At 39.1% G+C, this 24,833-nt stretch overlaps 1 protein-coding gene across 3 annotated transcripts in view; it reads right to left on the minus strand.

Annotated features, from left to right (window-relative positions):
- The window catches only part of TNK2 (tyrosine kinase non receptor 2), a 1,226,346-nt gene that overhangs the window by 473,488 nt on the left and 728,025 nt on the right, over window positions 1-24,833 (minus strand). The window lies entirely within an intron of this gene.

The following is a 24,833-nucleotide window of genomic DNA, read 5'->3' on the forward strand; positions in this document are numbered from 1 at the left end:
TATACCTGTCATACACATAAAAAATAAACATAATTCAGTCTGGTAGACTGTACAAATAAATGACTGTTAAGGTCACAATACGGTTCTAATATACAGAAAACAATATCTAAATCACTCTTTTAAGCCATTTAGGGAAGGGTACATACATTGACATTCAAATACAAACTTACCTAAAATTGCTATTCTACCCTTAAGGACAAACATGTAGCTCAGCTACAAAGTTGACTATGGCATTTTTGGGCTTGTCAGTAAAGGATGTTTCCTGTAGTTCTTTTCAGTACTAGAAAATGGTACTTTTATGGAGAAATATATGAGACAGCTCATTCTTATGTAACACCATCTCACTAAAGATGTGTTCATGACCTGAACTGCATTTCCTGTTCTGAACAGTAGTACTATACATTGTCCTAAAAGAAAATGATTAGCTTGTACCATGACATATTGCGAAAGTGAAATGCCTTTGAACACCTAATTAAAAGATGCAATATCTTAATCGTCTTTTACCAGTTCATCATAAAGGTTTCACAGAATTAAATCTGAATGTTTAGGTATAGACACTATGGGCTAGATTCAATAAAGCCTACACTAAGTGTACACATGTATTCAATAAAATTCTTATCACATTTTTTGTGCTTTCTAGTCATTCAGAAAGATTACACTAAGTGTACATGTAGTCTACACTTTATAGTAGTAACCTTTATGAAATCCTGTCAATATTTAAAGCTGCAAGAATATCAGTAGGAAAACTAAAATTAGGAGGAAGAAGGTGTGAGTTATGCCTGTGTTGTCTGTTTACTCAGAATAGTGTACACTTAGTGTAGGCTTTATTGAATCTGGCTATATATTTAACACCTCCATTCCATAATTAAATATTTACACTCAGTTCAGTATTGCATTTGGCTGCTGTAAGTGAAAGGATCTTTGATGGAGATGGTGTCATACTTCCAGTGAGAGAGAATGTAATTTGTATGGAGAAATGGAATTTTTCATTATGTTAAACCTTCTCACTGCACTGCAAATATGTTATGGACTTGCATTCCATTCTCCACTCTGAAAAAGGTGCTATACGCACCTCATTGGAAACTGAACGGAGTGCAGTTTGTCAGAGACTGACAGGGAAATGACTGTATGAACCAGCACCAGATACCTACATAGTGGAAGCAGCATTTCAATCATCCTTTCAAAGGTCTTACTGAATGTTTCAGGAAATTATATAATGTACCTTTGGGAAATACAGACTCTAACATGACCACATTACACTTAAGGACTTGTATTAAGTTTGAAGTAAGATGGGCCATTTTGTTCTTGTCATTACAGTGATTTTTATTTGCGGTACCTCTCCAATCAGATCACTCTTCTACAGAAATATATTTTCACTTCTGATATAATGGCAATCTCAACAAAGACATCATGTGGGCATGCACTTCATTCACAATCTTAATTGAACATCACATAGTCGGGTCTATATTAGAATAAGTTATTTCTTACACTTATTTCACTGAACTGCACTTTTGAAAAGCTTATAATTGTGCTATACAGTTGATCTACTACATTTTGCACTGTTATAAAGCTTTTTTATTGTTTCACTGTTTTATACTGTTTTAACTGTATTTTCATTGCTACATACTGTTTCATTACTCTAATTGCATGTTTACTGAATTACTTAACTGTAAACTGCTTTTTCATACTGAGAGTTGTATTTTCTGTTTGTGAGTGCTCTATCTGAGTTTTTCTGTGCATTTTTGATTTTTTTTTAAGTTTCTGTGTTCTACAGCTAGGAACTGTAACAGTATGCATTACTATAACTGTCTGTTTACAGTTAAGTCTGCTTTTGCTCCTTGATCTGTTTAAAACTTTCATTTAGTGGCTTTGCAGTTGCCCGCCCATACTGTATATTTTATCTGTGACACTCCTCCCAGTCTAGTGTCATTAGTTCATTCAATCTAATAGAGAACATTTGTGAAGGCCAACCCACTCAGATTCTTAACGTTGAATTAACGTCTGTTCCAGCTTTCTCCATTTCCACTTTTACTGAAGAAAAAAAAAATCTTAGCTTGCTTCCCCCCTTTCCTGTTGCACGTCTTGTCCAGATATGGATTTGCTGTGTCCAGGACTGTTTGTGAGCTCCTGAGCCCTCATCCCCACTTAACTAGGGTTAAACTATTCCTGGCACCATAAAGTCTGCTCTTCAAATTTTCCCTTGCAACTAGCCAGCTTTTTAGTTTTAGCACTCAAATCTGTTTCTTTGAGCTCAGCACTTGTTCAGAACTCATTGTAAGCACTAAATAAGTTGCAAATTACTACAGCACTCAACTTTCCTCACTTGTCCAGAGGAAAACAGTTTTTAGTACTTAATAAATAAGTACCTATTCAGGCATGTCTAAAGGTCAGCTCCAGGTGTTTTCTCCTGTCTACCTGATGAATCTGGGCATCTTGGGACAATGCAGCAATTGCCTCATGTACACCGACAACCCTCTCCTCCTACCACCCAACACTACGACCAGTGAGAGATGCACTTATATATAGCCAACCTGGAAGCAAAGCACTCTTCACCGAAGACTGGACTAGACAGTCAAGAGGAGAAGGTAAACACTTGCACCGCACCACACTCATCACATAGTCCCTCAAAACCTACACCACCAAAACACACACACACACACACCTACATTTGCGGAGGCTCTCAGTAATAACCTGCCCAAACAACAGAGACCCCCCAAAGCAGAAATGCAAGCAACCTCCACCCCCCAACAAAACCCAAATGACACATAGCCCACATACTCAGTGTGCCACTCGACTACTGCCCATAAGGCATAACGCACCCAATACTCTAGTCACAGGTGACTCTATAGTCAGGCACACTGATGTTCCACTCACCAGGCTAAACAAGGAAAAAGTTACTGTCAGCTGCCTGTCAGGTGTCAGGATCCAACACATAACGCACGCACTCAGGTCACTCCACAACAAATACAAATATGACTCTGTCATTGTCCATGTCAGTGTGAATGACCTGAGACATACCTCCCTGGACTACATGAAAAGAGACATGGAGGAGCTCCCCGATCTTGTAGCCCAGGCAGGTATGACCCTAGCCCTGAGTAGCATCCTGCCATCACCCAGAATTATACCACAGTACAAGGACAAAATTAATGACTTTAACAATTGGCTAAGCTTCTGGTATCACTCTAAGAGAATCCAGTATCTGTCTACCTGGGATGGCATGATCGACAGACCACGCTGCTTTGCCAGAGATGGCCTGCACCCGTCGCCCTTGGGATTTCGGATACTGGCAAAGGCTCTTGCCACCCCTATAGTGCCTTTTTTAGGAAAGGTTCAAATGACAAATTCACCACTGTAACAGGTACAAGCAAGCAAAATCTGAGGGTAATGCTACTCAATGCTAGAAGTCTAAACCTCAAAATGCACTCATTCGAAGCACTCCTTAAAATGGAAAACATTGACATCTGTGCAGTGACAGAGACCTAGTTCAAAGCTCCAGAGAGCACCCCTGCATTACCAGGCTATAATTCATACCACACCTTTCGGCCAGCAAACGCGGACCGAAATACTAAAGGTGGAGACGTGTCCATATTCATTAAGGATATCCACACCTCCAAGCTAGTTGCTCAGCATAATGCATCCGAGAGTATCCAAGTTCAACTAACTCTGGGCAAAACTGCAATCCAGATTGTAGATTGCTGCAGACCTCCCACCATGCCCCAGGATTCCCACTCCTCTTTTCTTGATACATTGCAAAATATTAAGGTACAACCCAACACTCTAATAATGGGTGATTTCAACTACCCTACCATTAACTGGGAAAACTACTTATGTACCAACTCTTTTGCTCAACGATTTCTGGAAATCATCAATTCCAATGCCTTGGATCAACTTATCCACACCCCCACCAGGGGCAGCAATATCGTAGACCTGGTCATCACCAACATGGGTGACCGATGTTCCACACCAGAGGTCAGCTCTTCATTAGTCAGGTCCAACCATAAGCTAAACACCCTAGACATCCACATCCCGCTCCCACCCATCATTAGGAAAACAACCGTAAATAATTTCTCCAAAGCCAACTTCACGCTTCTTAAGACAGAAGTGGCAAACTTCACAACACCCATGCAGATGGACAATAGAGGTACGACTGCTGAGTCCTACACAAATGCACTTTATAAGCACTTGCACGAGTGCATGGATCGTGCTATCCTCCAAAAAAAGGAAGCCAATCTGGTGGTCTTCTGCCATAAACAAACTCTACAACAGAAGAAAGAAACTGTTGCAAAAAAAGAGTAAGATCCCACGATTGGAGGAACTCCCTGGTCAGCCTCAGTAAGAAGCTGAGATCCCTCATAAAATCCTCCAAAGCTAGTTATGAAAACAAAATCGCCACTGATTCTAAAGACAACCACAAAGCATTCTATAGCTATGTCAAGAATCTCAATCTGCTCCGAGTTACAGCACAATGACACTAAATATACAGAACCAACTGATACTGCCAACATCCTGGCAGATAGGTTCAGTGCTAACTTTACCCCCCTCTCACCCCCTAAAGGGCCCATCTTTATACAAGAAGAATGCAAAGTTCTTTTAATCACGGCTGCACAGGTAAAAACCTCACTCTCCAAATCCAAGAACACAGCATCCATGGGACCTGACAACATCCCAGGCTGCCTTCTACACGAACTACAGAATGAACTGGCACCCCACCTAAGTACCATGTTCAATCATAGCCTCACCTCAGGCTTTGTGCTCATTGAATGGCTCACCGTGACGGTTATCCCACTCCACAAAGGGAGGGGGGGCACAACAGACCCAGGAACTACAGCCCCATTAGCCTGACAAGCCTGGTCTGCAAGGCCATGGAACGTATCATCATGGAACTCATAAACAAAGACATTGGAGATCTCAGGCAGATCATGTCTCCTAAACCTGATGGACTTTTTTGAAGTAGTGACCAAAGCCATAGATGAGGGTAAGGTAGTTCACACAGCCTATCTAGATCTCGCCAAGGCGTTCAACACCATCCCCCACTCTGGAATTATAGATAAACTCACTAAACTAGGTATAAATCCCTATGTCACAAGATGGGTTGCCAAATGGCTTACTGACAGAACCCACACTGTGAAAGTAGCAGACTCCAAATCAGACTTCAGACCAGTGACAAGTGGAGTACCACAGGGTTCAGTCCTGGGTCCTCTCCTGTTTGGTATCTACTTCTCGGGCTAACACAGAAGGTCTTTGGCTAACTAAATTTGCAGATGACTGCAAACTAGGAGCCATAATCGAAACTCCTAACGATGTGGACATCCTAAAAAAGGGCCTCACTGAGACAGATGCCTGGTGTCAAAGCCATGGTCTCAAGCTAAATGCCAAAAAGTGCACTGTCATCCCCTTTGGTAAAAACTCTGTACCCATGAACTACCACATAGGCGGTAGTCTACTTAACACCGAAAGTGTGATAAGAGACCTTGGGACACAGGTGGACAGCAGTCTCTCCTTTGATAATCACATCACCACAGTGGTCAGGAAATCCTTCTCTGTGGCACACCTCATCACAAAAGGTTTCTCATCCAGAAAAAAAGAGGTCATTGTTCCCCTCTACTCATTACTCATTAGACCCTTTATAGAGTACAACGCCCCTTTTGGTATGTACCTCACAAGACATCTACAACAACTGGAAAGGTCGCAAAAATATCTCACAAAGAGGATTACTGGCCTGAAACAGATGCCTTATGCAGACCGTCTCAAAAAACTCCAGCTTTACTCCATCGCATATCGCCTACTCAGAGGCGATCTCTGCCTAACATACAAAGCTATGTCAAACTAGGAGCTGTTGGACATGCTCCACTTAAAGAAATCCCAATCCCTCTGAGCTACACGCTCTAGGGACATAAACCTTGTCACCACAATAAACAGAACATGCTGGAGGGATAGATTCCTGTCGCAGAGACTTCCCATACTCTGGAACAGACTACCTATCTATGTCAAACAGAGCTCCTCATTAGCACTCTTCAAGAAAAATCTTGATGATTGGATGGGTAATAGGAAATTCACTCCGGGGATCATTTCTGTGGTTCTGCTTGACAGGGGCACAGGAAAATAATTTTCTTGGGTGGCGAAAGCCAGGGTACCTTTTTGGCTAGGCTTGTATAGGCCCTAGGGCCAATAGCCTAGTACCTACCTATGTACCGCGAAAGTCCTATTCAGCGAATACATAATCATCGACACATATTACGCGAACCGCGAATACACCAAACGCCCTAAACCGTGAAATTCAAAATCTCAAACCATCATAGCTGTCCAACCCCACCGCCCGCTACATACTACCTACCCAAACAAAATAAATAAACCACATACATACACTAACCAAAACCCTACTTCTAACCCTACACTAAAAACCTTACATACATTACTGTATATGCACTTACCTTAACCCGCACACTTACCTTATGGAGCTATATCCAAACAAAATAAATAACCCACACACACACACACACACACACACACACTTAACAAAACCCTTCTTCTAACCCTACACTAAACCTTAGATGCATTACTATCTATGCACTTACCTTAATCTGCACCCTAACCCTAAGGTCCGTAACTATCATACACTTACCTTACGGAGCTATACCGCAGAAGGGCCAACCATGATGATTTGACATTTCAGATTTCGTGCTTCAGGATGATCGGTGTTTTTGCCGTTCGACATATACATGTCGACGTTTCCGTATTTGGGTAAGTGGGCCTTAGCGATTTTAATAGAGAACCCACAGAGTCATACCTTAGAGAAACCAAACATAATGCCATTTACCATCCTGCACACTCTAATGGCTGTATGTGGCTTACCAACACAGGTCTGCATCTCTGCAACAGTATGGTAGTTTGTAGAAAAATTTTCTGGACAACATATTTTGATCTTCAGTTATGAAATACACATGGCATGTTCTTTTAGGTGGAAGGGTAATACAGTAGAAATATGGGTAAATTTGTTGTGAACCAAATCTAATGAATATTTTTCAAGCAGAGTCTATTGGACGAAAAACTGCAATATGTCTGCTGGGCAACAATAACAATAAGGAATGATGTGCAAGGACAAAAGTAGCAGCATTAATAAAGATGATGATAATAATAATAATAATTCGATTGAAATAATAGGATATTACATTAGCAAAGAGGTCAGAGGAGACAAATCAACAAACGTGGTGTATGCAGATGATGTGGCATATTACAGGCAAACTCTGAGCAAGAACTTCAGCAAAGGATAGGGAAATGGAATACAAAACTGAAGGCACATGAGATGAAAATGAGTACAGATGAGATAGTTGTAATGGCAGTAAATGGGGAAATCGGAAAAATATGAGAACCAAAAAAGAAGGGAAAATTGAACAAATTAATAGCTTCAAGTATCTGGGAGGGGTGGTGGAGGAAAAGGGAAGTCTGAATGAGGAAGTAAAAGCTAAAATCAGAGGGGCTGCAGCAAACTGGCACAGAGTGTCAGGGGTAATGTATGATGGAAGAAAGTCAAAGAAGCTAGACAGTAAGTTGTGCAAAACAGTACTACTGTATGGTACAGAAACATAGGGAGTAAAGGTAGAGCAGTTGAGGAAGCTAGAGGTGATGATGATAAAGTATCTGAGATGGGTGGTGGCAGGATAGAAACTTTGGGACAGACAAGGAAAAAAGGTCATCAGAGCAGAAGCAAAAGTAGCTCCAATTTCAGAGAACAAAAAAGAAAACAAATTATGGATCGTTGGGCATATGTGCAGAAAAGGAGAAGACAACCTGTTGAAGAAGACTTGAGACAGACAGGAAGGCAAGATAAAATGAAGGCGTACAGCAAAGAGATGGAGGGACTGTGTGAGAGAAGACCAGCATGACTGCTGAAAAAGATAGCAGCACTGAAGCAAGAGAGATGGAGACCGTTGACACGACACCAGGAACTCATGAAAAAAATGGGGAAAAGGGGTTGTTGATGATACAATAGTAATAACAAGAAATAGAATGGTATGATTCCTAACACTGAAACATAGGTTGTTTAATCTTTTATCTTACAAAGTAATAAGATTTATAACTTCATGTATTATTTCCATACTGGATCCCACTCCCCAACCCACAAATTCATTGCAAATAAAAGCTGGGGTATAATGACTTATATTTTTAAACAGGTAAGTACTTCAACTTTCAATCACATACTCCACCCACCCCAGACTTACTTTTTAGGTGAACAGAGAACACCTCTGCATTAAACCGTGATCAGGTCAACAGACATATGCCCTCAGAAATGTATATTATCTTATTGCACATACGTACATGCATACATACATGTTCTTGTTAATCCAGAGACACAGTCATTTAACTGTGATCACATAAAAGTAAGCCATTTGCTTTCATATACAAACCACCTTCTCTAATCCCGTAACAACCATTTCTTTGATCGGGTATACCTCTGATGATTGACTGCAGTCAAATGAAAGAAGTCATGCCTTAAGTAATGCATGCAGATACACATGCACACACCCCACTAACAATCCACATTCAAGCTGTGTTTTTTTTTTTTCAACCTTGATCAACAAGTGACAGTTTTCACACACACCCAATCACACCCTTCAACTACTAATTTTGAATGGGTAAACTTTGGCTGGTTCTCTGTCAAATGAGCAAGATTCAGTTTTACGAGTCCCAGCATCTTTAAAAATGCACTTCAGCTCAAACAAGAAACGATGAATTCTGAAACTTTTTTATTAAAACTTTAAACTGGGCTACACTCCCACTCCCACACTTTGTACATATAGAACCAGTAAAGCTGTTAAATTTAGGGTACGGGAAATTTATTATTATTTTTACATTTGTTAACCGGGTTAGTCCAACTGGGACCAGAGAGCCCTTTTTCAGCGGAGACCCGAGGAGAAAAGCTCCAGGAAAGTAATAAAAAAAAAATAAGAAAAAACTAACAATTCAAGTTGTAAGATACTTAACAGTACAAAAACAGATAGAAATATACAATATGAATATACAAGGCAAAAGTATGGTATTTTGAGAATGCAGGAAATAGTCTAAAATACCACAATCTTAGGCTTAAGTACAGGCCCACCCCCCCATTTGTACTTGTAGTTCTACTTGAGCAAGAATCACAATCACAATGCTAAAAATTTCCCCACTAACACCCGCTTACACTATTTGACAGTAATCAAGAGAAAGAATTCTTCTTCAGTAATATATTCATTTTGTTACACACACACACACACACACACACACACACACACACACACACACACACACATGGACAGCTACCCCCTATAACCATGTAACTGAGATCAAATAACAGGAAATCAGTTATGTTCACATATAGGCTAACACATCTGAATTACCACATCTTAAGTATACTAACAGGGGCAAATTGGTGCAGGGAGTTGGTATTGTACCCCACAGCAGCTGGTTCTCTAGTTAAGCTGGATTGCCTTTTCTATTTTTTCTATTAAGTTAGTATGTTCTTCATGTGTTCACGTGGGATTTCACTGGCTGCTATAGTTTATTCCTACATCTCAAGACATGTCAGAGGTAAAACCATGAAACCTGATCCTTCAAACTGCCTGCAATTGTGCATGCCATATGTGACTCTGTATGTGTTTGATGCCTGCAAGACTAGCAGTCTATCTAAAACATGTTTCCATGACTTGAATTCAATGAGTATCAAATTGAGGCTGCAGTTCTCCTGTGAGATTAAAACTGATTAAGAGGGGTGTTTCGACAATAAACAAATGAATGACCAGGTTACCCCTCAATGTTTCACTGTGATTAAGTGAAAGAAATTGTGCCTATAATTTATGCATCTTATTTTCATGTATACACAAAGATCCCCACCCACCCATGAGCATGGGTTAACTGTATTTAAGTGACAGTAAGGTAGATGCTTTCAGACGATCATTATACCGCCTCCCAAATTATCTTCATTTGACTTGGTACACCTCTGATGCCCGAGTGTGATCATGTGAAATAAATTCTGCCCAGTGTAATTTGTCACACACACACATACATAACTTACCCGTGGCCATTTCATTTTGATCAAGTCACAGACCAGTTGCTTTTACATACAGCCTTTTGAATGGGTACACTGCAAGTGATTTAATGGGATCAAGGGAATGGTATTTTGCTAAACTTATGGTATTTAGCTTGTTTCACATACAGAGACACCAGCCACTCCCACCGCTCATCACAGTTTGACTGTGTTCAAAGTGATGGTCTGGTTTAATACATATATTATATCTTTCAACCTCTCCAAATCTTATGGTCACTTAAAAAAATATTTTCTTTTGAAATGAGCTGCACCCGCCCTGTGGTCCCAAGCTACTCAAAGCCAGGATTAATGTCCCCAATGCCTTGATCATGCTCTGCATTTTACTTCTGCTACGAAGTACATCTTTTCAGACTCGGTCATCATGTCAGTACCCAACTGCAGCAAAAACAACTTTCTGATAAACTTCAACATTAATTAAAGGCCAGTTTATGTACTGAGCAGAGTGACCATAATAACAATGAAGGCACCTGTCTGAAGCTTTAGTAACTGTATGATTATTATTATCCAGTAACAAACAAAATACAGACTTTTCAATTACTGATAAAGGATTCAGGATTCTTTTGTAAAATACTTTGACATGTAGTGTTCACAGCACTTCAAAAAAGGCAACTACACTAATGTGTGGAGTGTGCCAAGTCATATTGTCACTTAAAAAATACTTTCTTTTGAAATGAACCGCACCCGCCATGTGATCCCAAGGTATGCAAAGCCGGGATAGTGTCCCCAATACTTTGATCATGCTATCTTCATGCCAAGTAACACAAAGTGTACAGAGTACTTCACACTTTATAATCAAACTAAATTTAAAATGTTCCAAAACGCATTCTGTAAAGTCAAATTTTAAAGCAGGCAAAAAGGAAAGGCTTTTGGAGGAAGTATGGCAACTTCATTATTCATTAACACTAAGTATGAAAATGGTCTACTGGGATCAGTAATCCTCCCTGGTAATCAAATACAGGTAAATAAATAAATAAAACTTTCTGGTGACGAATCCTGTGGATGAAGTACTGGCTGCAGCAAAACCTACTAACATTAAAAAAGTTATAACTTAAGTGGTCCTGATTCTTGATTAGAACTACATGTACACTTCGGAGCTTTATAATTTTTATGAAAAAAAGCAGCAGCTTTCTAAAGAAGAATCTTTGAAAGATATATAAAACTGTGTAAGCTGCTAGAACGACTTGGGGATGTTGAGGTTATGGGCACCCCTCCCAAAGGCAGACAAAAGTGGTTGAGTACACTTCTAGGAGTTGGTGCTCAATATTTTTTTATGAAAAGTTGTATGAGATGGCATGGAAGTAACCGACTGTTGACTTGCCCTCACTAAGAACAGCTCAGTTTAATTTCATTAAACAGAGTCATACAGCTGGACTTAACACAGCACTATGTTACAGTTAAAGAAAGGTAGACTGTAAACAATCAGTGTAGTAGAACATATTTTCGAGAAACATATTTGACATTTTAAAATATTGCTTCATATAAAATGTACCCTTACTTTGCTGGACCATCTGCCACACCTCCACCTGGTTCTAAACTCTGTAGTCAAACATCTCTGATACTCTTTTATTCTGAGGCCCTCAGGCAGAACATAAACTGATAAGATGATTTATAAAACTCTACTTTACAATATCGAGCGAATAAAGCACATCTTGGCTGCATGCAGCTATTTGGGTTTTATTTTTTTTTACAGTTTTAAACATTCATAAAAATCCATGTAATCTCTGTACTGTAGATGTGTTGCCCATACAGACGTTCACTGTGGGCCGGGAGCTACTTAAATGCATAAGTACATTTATTTCATTACTTGTTGTCTTATGTAGAAGACATACTACTTAAAGTGACTGAGATTTGCCTGTCATTTCTGTATACATACCACACAACTCTTATCATACTGCCTGGTAATTGCAGATAAGTACAAACAGAGGCTGCTGACAGAACTAACAATGAGTAATACATCTGATTATACCTCTTTCTACTACAATAAAACTTGCAATCACCTGCAATCAAAGATGTTTACCTTTATGCATCATCATTATTCTGACAAAGCACATTGTGCAGCTTAAGTGACTGAGAAGGAAGCAAGCTGCTGCCTACCAGCATCTCCACCCACAAAGGGATACTACATTACGTAGCACTTTAAACAAGTGCTTCAAGGAGAATTTCAAGTTCTGAAATTCAGTCTGCCACTGTTTAGGCCTTTATAAACTGCAGTGACTGTATTTCACATGCAAGTCTGGTATTAAGTGGCATTTCACAACTATGGAGTGAAATGTGTGTCCTCCACAAATGCATGTCTCTGCAGTACAAGAGAGATGCACTGATACACCACAGGATAGCCATCAAAAGGAGTGTGCTTTAATGAAACAGTTGCAGTTCTACCTTTACTATCACTGATCCACATTGAAGAACAGATACACAAGGCTAAAAGACCACCCAGCAAGAAAATAAACAGTGCTAAATGATAGCTCTCCTATCCTAGTTGGAGAACTAAGTGTAGAACAGGTGAAACGAAGACCACAGGTAGAGACAAGGAATATTACCTTCATTCTCTGGTCATAGTGTGGTGAATTAAGTGCAACTATGAAGAAGGGAAGATCACTACAGGAGGCTCCTCTCATGGGAGGAGGGGACAAGTTAATCTCCAGCCCTCTAAATTGCTGCTTAAAGATAATATCTCCCAAGTTACTATACTAACTCTTGGTAGTTCTGTACTCCAACTAGTGGTGACCGTTCTCAGTACCAAGCCCAAAGCCATAAAATACACACCTGTGGATGAGTCATTACATTTCAGAGAACTACAGGATTATGAATCAAATTGATCAGTCACAGGAGGCAAAGCCAAAGGAACATCTGGCAAACCATGGAGGGGCAAAATGTTCTATCCATGACAACAGACAAGAGAGAGAAAGCCAAATGAGTAAAAGTACACATAACCTAGATCATGCTGAAATAAGAGATAACAATACAGAAACAGGACAAATGCTAGTAAAGGTCATACAATGATCTGAATGGTAAGGCTGTGAAAAACGTGTAAAATTAACACTACTTTATACCACACTTAAAAATGTCTATGCTGCACAAATTTTAACTTAAGGTATATTTTACTAACTTGGCATGTCCCACCATTGGTTGACTTTGCCAACTAATTACCACTGGAATACATGTCCTCTCTAGAGAAGCCAAAACAGAAACCAGTTCTAAGCTTGTCAGTGAAAATCAATGACATTGTCCATAACACTGAAAATGTTTAAATGGCAAACATCATCTTTGTATTTGCAAGGAACTCAGCATGAGCATGACAAGACACCCACCTAAAAGTGAAATATAATACAGAGCTTGAATATCATTCTATTCCATTGGTAAACACTATAGTCAGTTACTCATTTTATAGCACTGTGCAGGGCAATTCATCTGTAGGAGCCCCCCCCCAATCCTTAGTTAAGAAAATGAGCAGAAATAGGACTCCAGTGAAAATGAGATACTCAGTTTATATCACCGAGCAGATGTCCCAATCTACAGCTATGAAAATGAGTAGAAACAGAATTCCAGCGAAAATAAACTGTGCAAGTTATTTCACTAAGCAGGGCACTTAACTTGCTGCTATCCCATTCTGAATGTACGAAAATTAGCAGAGAGCAGAAACAGGGCTATAGTGAAAACATGCTACTTGATGTACATCATCTAAGGTTCACATGACAAGTCTCTAAAGAGAAAGGCATCTATTCATCTGCAGATATACAATCACAGTGTACTGAAGAGCATTATTAAAACAGCTGCAGAATAAACTTTTATAAGAAATAAGTGAGTTTAAGAATCACCTCTAAAATTATCTCAAATGGTCACATAATTCACATTTTACACTATGTATCATAAAGGACCCATTTATCTGACTTCCACTTACCATGCATCTAAAATTCCAGCTACATATTTCATCAGTCTGGCAACTGTCTCTCTGGGCTGGAAATATTAAAGAAAAATGCTTGATTTCCAGTTAGTCAGGGTTGGACTTCTCCTTTGACAGGTTAACCGGTGTACTTGTGATATAATACGTCAAGCAGTCTGTCCTGCACTCATTCTCTGGATCTGCTAAAACCTTTAAACGAGGAAGGGTCACATATTAGAAACAGTACTTACTCTCCCTTGATGAATGTCTTTTAACAGCAAGAATCCAGTGTAGCAGAGGTGAGAGGTAGCCACAGCTCTGACAAGTCTAATTTGGTCCTTGAGTGCAGGTGTGGGGGCTGTAAGGGAAATACAGACTGCTGCTGACTGTAAATTTATACTGAGTGCGTGGGCAGAAGGAAGCTGCAAGCAAGGTTTCAATGGGTAATGTTTCACCTACATTCAGTTTAAAAGAAAGACACACCCTTTCTAAGCACAGACTATTAAAGTACTAGCACACGTCGACTGGAGGTTAAGTCCTATTCTGAATGTGCCTGTGGGGAAATGACTTCAGATGGAGGAATGTTTGTATATTCTGAGTGTACAACTAAACAAGTAGGACAGAGTGTTTTATTAACTTATAAGTTAAAATTTTCTACACATACAGTGTTGTAAGCAACCATGCACTCATGATCAAATGTTACAAATTCTAGGTCATGCAAGGACTAGCTAAACAAATCAAGTTTCCATTAATTATAAATCTATTTTTCCTCTATAAGAAAGATCACATAAAGGGCAGTAAATCCAATGGCAATGCTACTGAACAATTCATGTTTGGAAGAAAGGGAAACCTGCCACTGTGCTTAAACAGTATCCCCTGTTTTGGAGACATACTTTGTTAGTTACCTGCATTGTTGAGTCTTTCGGCTTTTCCCGGTTAGGGGTCGCCACAGCGGAACTCCGGTCCGCTAATGATTGGTAGTTGATTTTTACGTGCTGAGTTACCAGCCCTGATGCACAACCTTCAACGAAGGTACGCTCATTCACACATGTCTCCACGCTGAAGATGCTCTAGCTGAGAATCGAACCGAACAGCGTCTTACTGTGATGCAACAACGCTACCGCAGCACCACCACCGCAGCTGTTAGTTACCTGCATTGTGAAGTCATATTAAGGGATCAATTGTACATGCATGGATGTCAAAGCTATGTAAGTTAGAAACTGGATACAAAGTAACTAATCAAACAAAATAAATTCAGAATAGAAAACTTCACAGGAATAAGGTCGACAACTCAAATAGTCAACTTGCACAAAAATGTCAAATGTAAGCACTTTGCAACAGTGCATGGTTTTGTGCACTTTCACATGTGTCCCTCTAATCCCCCTGCAAATTTACATTCACTCAGAGATCATGCTGACTTGGAAGTAAGGGGAAAACATCATTACCCTAATGATCTGTGATGTTGAAAGCAGTACAGTAATGATATTTAACAATACTGGATTCTACTCAACCTGGGTGACTATTCAAGTCTATACATTACAGGACTTAATGAAACATCATGGTCGTCTAGAAAGTAAAGGGCTGATAACGACCTGCTGCAATGGATTATTTTTGGGTTCCTATTAATTATTCAAACTTTTCAAAGTTCGACTGTCATATTGTCGACACTTTGAAAAGTTCAAAGGTTAAAAGCAATGGCTCCATACGGCACAGAATGGGAAAATTTCTCTTTTCTGCACTGAAGTGCGATTTCGGAGTTGGTATATTTAAGTAAGGGGGGTGTGGGGGGTGCAGAGGTGCTTGCCCCCCCTGCTCAGAGCATTCAGGTAAGTTTTTTTATTATTATATTTTTGAAGTTTCAAACTTCGTTCATATGTTGTCGAACATATGAGGTTTGAAGTTTTGAAACTTTGAATATACAACATAGACCCTTATTTTTAAGGTTAACAGTAAGTCAAAGTCTTACATTTTCTGTTAGGAAATTCACTTACCTTTGGGTTGTACTCCTCATGTCAACAATATCAAGTCTTGCTATCAAATGCAGTTTAACTTGAAAACGGCAAGGGCAATGCACGAAACTGCATCATGTTCTCTTTTCCCCTCAGCCATTTTTTCTTAAGTAACATACTGCAGATCCCGGAAAGCTTTAACACTATTTTGTTTCTAATGACAGACCTCAGTTCTCTGAGCTGTACTTCGGACGTAGTGGGTGTTCTCTCTTTCTGTCTTTAGTATACATAAATAATGGGGGTGTGGAAGGCAAAGTTCTTCACATGAGATGTGCAAGGGGGATAAGCCCCCTGGAATAAACATATACATAAAAGTTTTTATTGATGTTTCCTGAATATTCTATGGGTATGTGTTCATGAAGTTTGCCTTGAGTGGATGTTTGCTAGCAGTCTTATTTCAGATTTTCGTAATGGATCCTACTAATGGACTCATGAAAAAAGATGAAAAGAAGTCAGAATTTCAAAATAAAAGTATTACCAAGTCCTTTGTATTCATGTTCAGTGAAAAGTTGCTCTTCTTTTTAATTTTGCTTGAGACCCTTCTAAAATTTACTGTTTCTGAATTTCAGTATGAATCTGGTTCCTCAAAACTGGTTCAGTGTTCTTTGAAAATGTCCTTTTGCCAGTGCTCAGTCCAGAGGGTCCTCTGGCCAGTAGGATACCACTGTCACTGTTGTTTATAGGAGAAAAAGTAGGATGATTAATGAGAAGTTTAGATGCCAATGGGGATGCATTGTTGTTAGTTACCTAGTTACTTGTGGCTATTAGCAGCCCTGTCAGTTACTGACAGCCACAGTGTTAAATACACCATGGACGGTTCCACAGACATCTATACAAGTAAACCTGACATGTAGTGGAATGAAGAGCAATTACCTAAAAGTTCCTATTCCTGCTTTGGTAGAAGTGCACTCAAAGAAAAAGTTTTTCTAGCTTCAGGGAAAGAAGGTTACAGATTTTACAGCAAGTTTCAACTATAGCAGCAACTTTCTGATATTCGCTGTATGGCCCTTGAATGACAGTGTACATTCTAATAGAAGACCAACCTATTTTTGCTGTGATACTCGACTATTTTAACTGTTTGGCAGTCCACAGAGCCAGCCCAATGGTTCCCCCTTCCTGCAGCCAAAGAGTGCATTTGTCCCCCCATGATGACAACAGCCAGGCTTCACCAGTCCAAACAAGAGCCCTCCAACCTATTAGTTCCCTGAATGATGTGCCTTGACATCCTACCTATTCCTACACAAAGGGAAATATATGGTGCCGTGGAGCAGATCCTGTGAAATGTCCTAACACCTTTCCCTGGCAAGCTGCATGCTTACCAAGTGGTTGCTTTCAGGAGGTATATTCGCTACTAAACATGACAAGTAGCCTTGCCAAGAGGCACACTATTGTGTAGCTTATGTATGCTGGGTTTCTTGCTCTGAGTGATACACTTGCATGCCTGCAGGTGTCACAATGAGTGAGCCAAAACCACCACTCTCCCCCTAACACAGCTGTTCATTCCCCCCCCACCTTACCAGTCTTTCTCTCTCTCTCTCTCTAGCACCCATGTCACTAGTTAAAAGCAGGTTGTCTGGGGGTTCAGTCAGGGCTTAATCCCTCTATGCCATAGGGCCGAGTACTGTGCGACTTGTTTGACTCTATTATTCAGGAGGGCATTCAGCAGGACAGAGGTGGCATTATCCAGTTTTTTTTTCAGTACCAAAGATTTTATTGGATTTATTGTAAGGTTATTTTGAGAAATCCACTTCCACACAAGTCTAACTGCAGCTTATATTGTAGATTAGTACAGGAGGAGAGATCTGAGTTCAGTAACAGAATGCCATCTGCACACATATGTCTGTTGAGAATTAGTTGCAAAACCTATGCTGGTCCAAGAAAAGGCACTGTGTCACAGATGTGTTCCATTGCCTTTGTGTTTTATGTTTTTTTAAACACATTTATTTAATTATCACCTGAGTGACAGGCATACATACATTAACAGAAAAGAAAACAAACCATATTCATGCATTATAAATTACATATATGTATTTTCCTGCAAATTCCATTTATTTTTATGTAATTTGCTCCTTCCCTTTTCTAAAGCTCTCACCGCTAGTTCTTTTATCTACTTTATAATATTCAGTGCTTCAATTTCAGTTGTTTTGCATTTTGATTTCCAGTTTCCAGTAATTGCATTTTCACAGCCACTAGCATTAAACTTAATTAGGCCTTACTATATATTGGCAATTCAGATCTTGTATCCCAGTTCTAAAGAGTTATTTCTTTAGTTAAGCTATTTGCTCCCCCAACATTTTGGTCAGAGTTCTCTGTAAGGAGTTTTCTGAAATCTGCCAACTCGTTACACTCCCAAAAAACATGTTTCTAATTACCTCTCTCTCTGACATCACAGCTCCAGCATTTGCTATTTTCTGAAGTCTGGTTGGGGTGTAGAAATACCAATGCAAACACTTGCCAAGAAAAAATTCTTAAACCTTCTGGACTTAACTGCCTTTCCACTCTCTTTCCAATCTTTTCTAATGCATACCTCTCAACTGTACAGCTTTTTGACGACTGTCCAGATTTTTGCTTCATATTTTTTGTCTGTTTTTCATAAAAATTGTGATTTTATGGCAAATTTGTGGCAAATCATTAAAGACTGAAGTTAAAAAAATAATGACCGACATTTGAGTTTCAGACTTCGAATCCTTCAGAAAATTCATGCTAATGCAAAACCTGTTATTCCATCAATTTTCTAAGTTTGTAAAAGCAATACTTAAAAATTGTCCCTATTTTTGGGCCTTAGTTCCACTTTTATTTATGGCTTTGTGCAGATTTCGTGCTCTAAGAGGTTGAGAGGTATGCAAAAAGTTCTGTTTGACTCTTACAGTTATCACACAACAGTGAACAAAAAATATACCATTTTTAAACAGCAGCTTCTGTTCTGGACTTTACGAAAAACTACAGATTTCGTGCTCTAAGAGGTTGAGAGGTATGCAAAAAGTTCTGTTTGACTCTTACAGTTATCACACAACAGTGAACAAAAAAATATACCATTTTTAAACAGCAGCTTCTGTTCTGGACTTTACTAAAAACTCTTTTCTACAGTGGGAATAATAAAATGGAACAAATGTACAGTAGAAAAACTTACCAGCTTAAATGTAAACCCATATGTCACAAGATGGGTTGCAAACTGGCTTAAGGACAGAACCCACAGGGTTAGAGTTGCTGGCGCTATGTCAGACTCCAAGCCGGTCACAAGTGGTGTCCCACAGGGCTCGGTCCTTGGCCCCCTATTGTTCGGCATCTACTTCTCAGAAGTACGGGCCAACATGGGAGGACTTTGGCTGACAAAGTTAGCAGACGACTGCAAACTGGGCGCCATAGTGGAAAGTGCATCGGACACGGATATCCTTCAGAAGGGACTCACGGAAACAGATAGCTGGTGCCAGAGCCATGGCCTGAAGTTAAACGCCAAAAAATGTATAGTCATACCCTTCGGGAAAAACAAGGTAACCCCAAGCTACCATATAGGTGGCAATCCACTAAGCACAGAAGAGGTTATCAGGGACCTGGGGACCCAGATTGACAGTGGCCTTTCTTTTGACACTCACGTTGCTAAAGTGGTCAGAAAGACCTTCTACATTGCCCACCTGATCATGAAGGGATTCACATCCAGATCGCGTGAGGTCATTGTTCCCCTGTACTCTTCACTTATCAGACCAATGATCGAGTACAATGCCCCATTCGGGATGTATCTCACCCGACATCTGCAGCAATTGGAGAGACCCCAAAAGTTCCTCACCAAAAGGATAAAGGGACTCCAAAATCTGTCATATGCTGCCAGATTGAAGAAACTCCAGCTCTATTCAGTTGCATACCATCTGCTCAGAGGTGACATGTGCCTGACATACAAGGCCATGTCCAACCCGGAATTAATGGACATGCTCCACCTCAAAAATCCAAATCCACCAAAACCACTAGAGCAAGCGACTTAAACCTTAGCACAGATATAAATAGGCCGTGCTGGAGGGATAGATTTATCACTCAGAGACTCCCTATGCTGTGGAATAAAATCCCGATCCATGTGAGGCAGAGCACCTCGCTGGCTCTGTTCAAGAGAAATCTTGACCTGTGGATGGGAGATCATAGGTTTATCCCGGGAATCATCTCTGTGTCACTGCTGGACAGAGGCACAACAAACAAATGGGCACAGTATTTTTTCATATAAGGGGTGGCGTAAGCCACAAAAATTTGGGCTAGGCTTATAAATGCCTTAGGGCAGATAGCCTAGTATAAACCTATGAACCTATGGTCTTTCAATTGGCACGCCCATATTCCTTCTTCTTTACCTGTACTCTGATATTAGTCCCTGGTAGGGATTTTTTTGTGTCTTATGCTGAACTATCTGATGACATTTACAAAGTGTGGAAGTAGAACTGGTCTTACCACTGAGTCTTGCAGTACTCCATAAGAGAAGGTTACTTTGTCAGAGAGAGTATTCTCAACTGTAACCTGACAATGACTCACTTGTGAGATTACTGCAGAACCATGATAAGACTCCGGGGCAGAAATTAAATTGTTTTAGTTTTGCTATCAGAATCAATCAACTGCTTCACATGCTCTAGTCATACTGACAAAATTCCCAAACACAAACAGCTCTCCACACGAAAGAAATACAAAACCACTAGCACAGATCCACCTACGTTTTATTCTAGCGCCTTGGTATAAAACCTTCAAGGAGTAATAAAATAAAACACACAAACAGTGCTTTATACATACAAAATCCAATAATCAATTATTCAATTACAAAATCAAATAATTAAACACCTTCAATTAACTTCCCCATTTAACCCTGTGAGGATCATTGTGTCATATTTTAAAATTAAGACAGATTCGTTATATAAAATTTTTTCTTTAAGCAAAATCTCGTCTTCATTTTTTAATTTTATCTGCTCCAAAATACTACCTTGTAACAGCAAAAAAATCACTGTTATGCTTATCCTTAAAATGAGCAGCTATAATTTTATCTTCTCTCTGATTTATAATATCTCTAATGTGTTCCATCAATATTGTTCTAAACGTCCTCTTAGTTTCCCCGATATAAAACAAATTACATGGCCATCTTAAAACATAAATAACCCCTGCTACATGAAGACAGACCTTTTGGTGTAAACCTAATCTTAATATGAAAATTAGCTATACTAATATTTGGTAAAACAAAATTACCATGTACTAACATGCCCTTCAAAGTTCTCCCTCGTTTGTAAGATACCGAAGGTTGCCCAGCCAACAAATTACATAAATTTTTATCGCCCAACAGAAAATGCCAATAATATTTTATTATTCTACAGATTTCATCACTTTTAATGTTATAAATAGAAACAAATACATTTGTTCCTTTTTATTATTACCACTGATAGTGCACATTTTTTGGTTACATCTCCCTCTATTTGATTTACCTCTTACACCCATCTCCAAAGTTTTTTGTATGGCTTCATTAATATCAAAATTGTATCCCCTATTCTGAAACATCTTGGCAGATTCTTGTATTTCTTTTACTAGAACTTCTCTATCACTACAAATTCTGGACAATCGTAAAAATTCACCATATGGCAATGCTGATAAAAGATGGGGGATGACAGCTAGTAGCATGAAGATACTGGCTCCCATCTAAAAATGTTCTATGTACTCCAGAACAGATTTTGCCACTGTCTACTCCATGCAACGTTAAATCTAAATATGTCACACTCTTCCCATATTGTAACCCATCAAGAGAGAGATTATATGGATTATGTTGTAAATCCAAAACAAATGGAGAAACTTCTGTCATACCACCTTCATAAATAAAAATCAAATCGTTTATATAACTATAGGAATATTTAACATACTTCTTTCATAAAATGTTTATATACACATTCTAATTCATAATGCACCATAAACAAATTTGCGTACAAGGGGCAAAAGGTGTCCCCATGGCAGTGCCCTGTTTTTTGCCTATATATTTGGTTATTAAACATAAAAAAATTATTTATCAAACAAAAATTTACCAGGTCCACAATATAATTAGACAGTGGAGTATCCCCCAAAAAGTGCAATAAAGAATATAACCCAACTTTGTTTGATATTCGTATATAAACATTTCACATCTAAAGTTATCCAGTACATATCTTTGTTCCATACTAAAGAGGAAATATTTAAAAAAAAAAAAATCAAAGCTATCCTTGATATAAGAGGGAATTTTTAAAACATGAGGGAGAAGTAACCCATGCAATAAAAGCCCACCATTATGCAAAAAATACCTGCATGCTGAAATAATTGGATGTCCAGGTGGATTATTTAAACCCCTATGCAATTTGGGCAGACAAAAAAATGTAGCTAAAAGTACATCATCTTGTAATAAGTAACCAATCTAACACCCTTCTGTAGTAAACTTTGAAATTCTGTTATAGCATTTTCATAGGTTTTTGCTTTCACTAACTTCATAAACTTCCCCAGTCAATTCATCTGTAATTATTAATACAACAGTAAACGTGCTGAAAGCCTAGCAGAACCTATGCCATTTGTCATATAAAAGACCATTCCTATTAACATGCTTGATAATTTGGGAGTACATCAAATGACAATCTTAGTGATGGGGCACAGTTTAGTTAACAGTTTGCAGCACTGAGGGAAGGACAAGGAGGAACCTGTGAGCAGTGAAATAATAAATGTCCATTTAAAGTGAGAAAGTATGAGCCCAGCAGTGAGGGACAGACTAAATAGGAAAAACAGAGATTTCAACAGGAGTGTGCCTATCACTTTAAGGAAGGACAGAAAATATTTGCTCACTTTACAGCCTGATTTTTTTTTTGTTTGGTCTGGTTTCTTTAACATCTTTTTTGAACAGATTTCTCTACAAGCAAAGGTAGTATACAACTTTTTGCTTGAATACTAGTGCATGCAGTTTGAATGTTGAGAGAGAAAGGTGTTAGTAAAATTGGCCTGAGGTTTGTGTGCCAAACAAAAAAAAAAAAAAAAAACCTTAAGGCAGTATACTTGAATTTGCTGGAATTCTGTCAAGCTGTCTCAGCTCCAGTAAGGTCTGACACAGATTACTGTTTAGTGTTTAATGTTTCCAACTTTTCAGTGTTTTATCTCTTTGCCTTAGAATGGCTTTCAGTTCATGGGTGAGCAATGGACTGTTTTGTGCTATCAGGGGCCTATATCTAAAGATTATTTTAGTCTAACATGAGTTACTACATAATTAAGAGAGAGTGCAATGTCTAGGTCTTTAGCTTGATTGAGAGGTGTCCAATTTATGATACCAATCTGCACCTTTCTAGAATAATGCTACTGGAGATGGATTGTGGTGGGGTTGGCTGTTAACTTTAAATGAATAATATGAGAGGATTGGACAATGCCAATTAACATTTTTTTGGAAGCATTGAGAGGTTTACATATAGTGGGGAATGCTAGTGTGTGCTAAACAGAGAAGAAAGTTTGTTGGAATTTGGATTTGGCCTGATTTCACGCTTTACTTACTGTATTTAGTCCATTATGTTATCAAATATATTTACAGTACAAGTCGAGGGAATAGAACGACTATTTTGAAGTCTGTATTGGTGGCAGCTGTTCACAAAGACATTTACACATTTATTTTTTATTTTGTTGACCAGATGGATCCTATTTAGCCTCTGAGCTTTTTTCATGGAAGCCTCAAAATTAAATGGATTCTGAAAGACGGTGCATTAAATTCAATAACTTCTAAGTATAGCTTAAGAGTAACTAACAACAATGTCAACACAACAGTGTAGTAGCAAATATATTACTGAAGTTAAAGCAGATGCATGGCCAAAAACTGATCATTCATCTGTATATAAAACATTACGGCATGCAAATGCAGAAATAATGGGACTCTTCTGTTAGTTTAATATAGCAATAATCCACGCCTGGATGTGGGTAATGCTGGATTGACCCACGGTTGGTGTGGTTTGGTCACGTGGGTGAAGCCCGAGTGGCCAAACAAAGCCAACCGTGAGTAAATCCAGCATTACCCACACCCAGAAGTGGGTTATTGCTATTATACAATGGCATTATTTAAGAAAAAAAAATTACTTTTCTTAAATAATGGCATTGTATATGCCTCCTTGCTGCCCTTCCGCAGCTGTCTGGAATTCTGCGGCAGTTCTGATGTACTGCGCATGCGTATGCTCACGCAGTACATCAGAGCTGTGGGCAAAAGCAACGGAGAAAGCAAGATCTCCGTTGCTTTTTACAAACTGTTTCGCTATGTTAAATGGGTTTAACATAGCGAGACAGCTTTAAAAAAAGCAACAGAGAATCTCCGTTGCTTTTTCTAAAGCTGTCTCACTATGTTAAACCCATTTAACATAGCGAGACAGTTTTGAAAAAAGCAACGGAGAAAGCAAGATCTCCGTTGCTTTTTACAAACTGTCTCGCTATGTTAAACCCATTTAACATAGCGAGACAGCTTTAAAAAAAAAGCAACGGAGAATCTCCATGGCTTTTTTTTAAAGTTGTCTCGCTATGTTAAAGGAGTTTAACATAGCGAGACAGTGTGAAGCAACAGAGATCTTGCGTTCTCTGTTGCTGTAAAAAAAGATTTATAGTAATGGAAAAAGTCCGGGCGACCGGACCTTTTTCCATTACTATAACTCAGATTTACAACAGCGTGCACGTTTTTGAATATTAATGGGGGGGGTCGTTGTATAATGTTATGTACATAACTGTCAATTTACAGCTATAATGTAACTATGATACTGCATCATTTGTTAAAAACATGAGAGGTACATGGTTCTTCAGTTTTTGCTGCAGGAATACTGGTTAACCAGTACAACATGTCACGTCTGACTACAGCAAGCTGACAGCACACATGAAG

The sequence above is a fragment of the Protopterus annectens genome, chromosome 4.part1 (genome assembly GCF_019279795.1).
Source record: "Protopterus annectens isolate FY-2018-M chromosome 4.part1, PAN1.0, whole genome shotgun sequence".
In the NCBI taxonomy this organism is placed as follows: Eukaryota; Metazoa; Chordata; order Ceratodontiformes; family Protopteridae; genus Protopterus; species Protopterus annectens.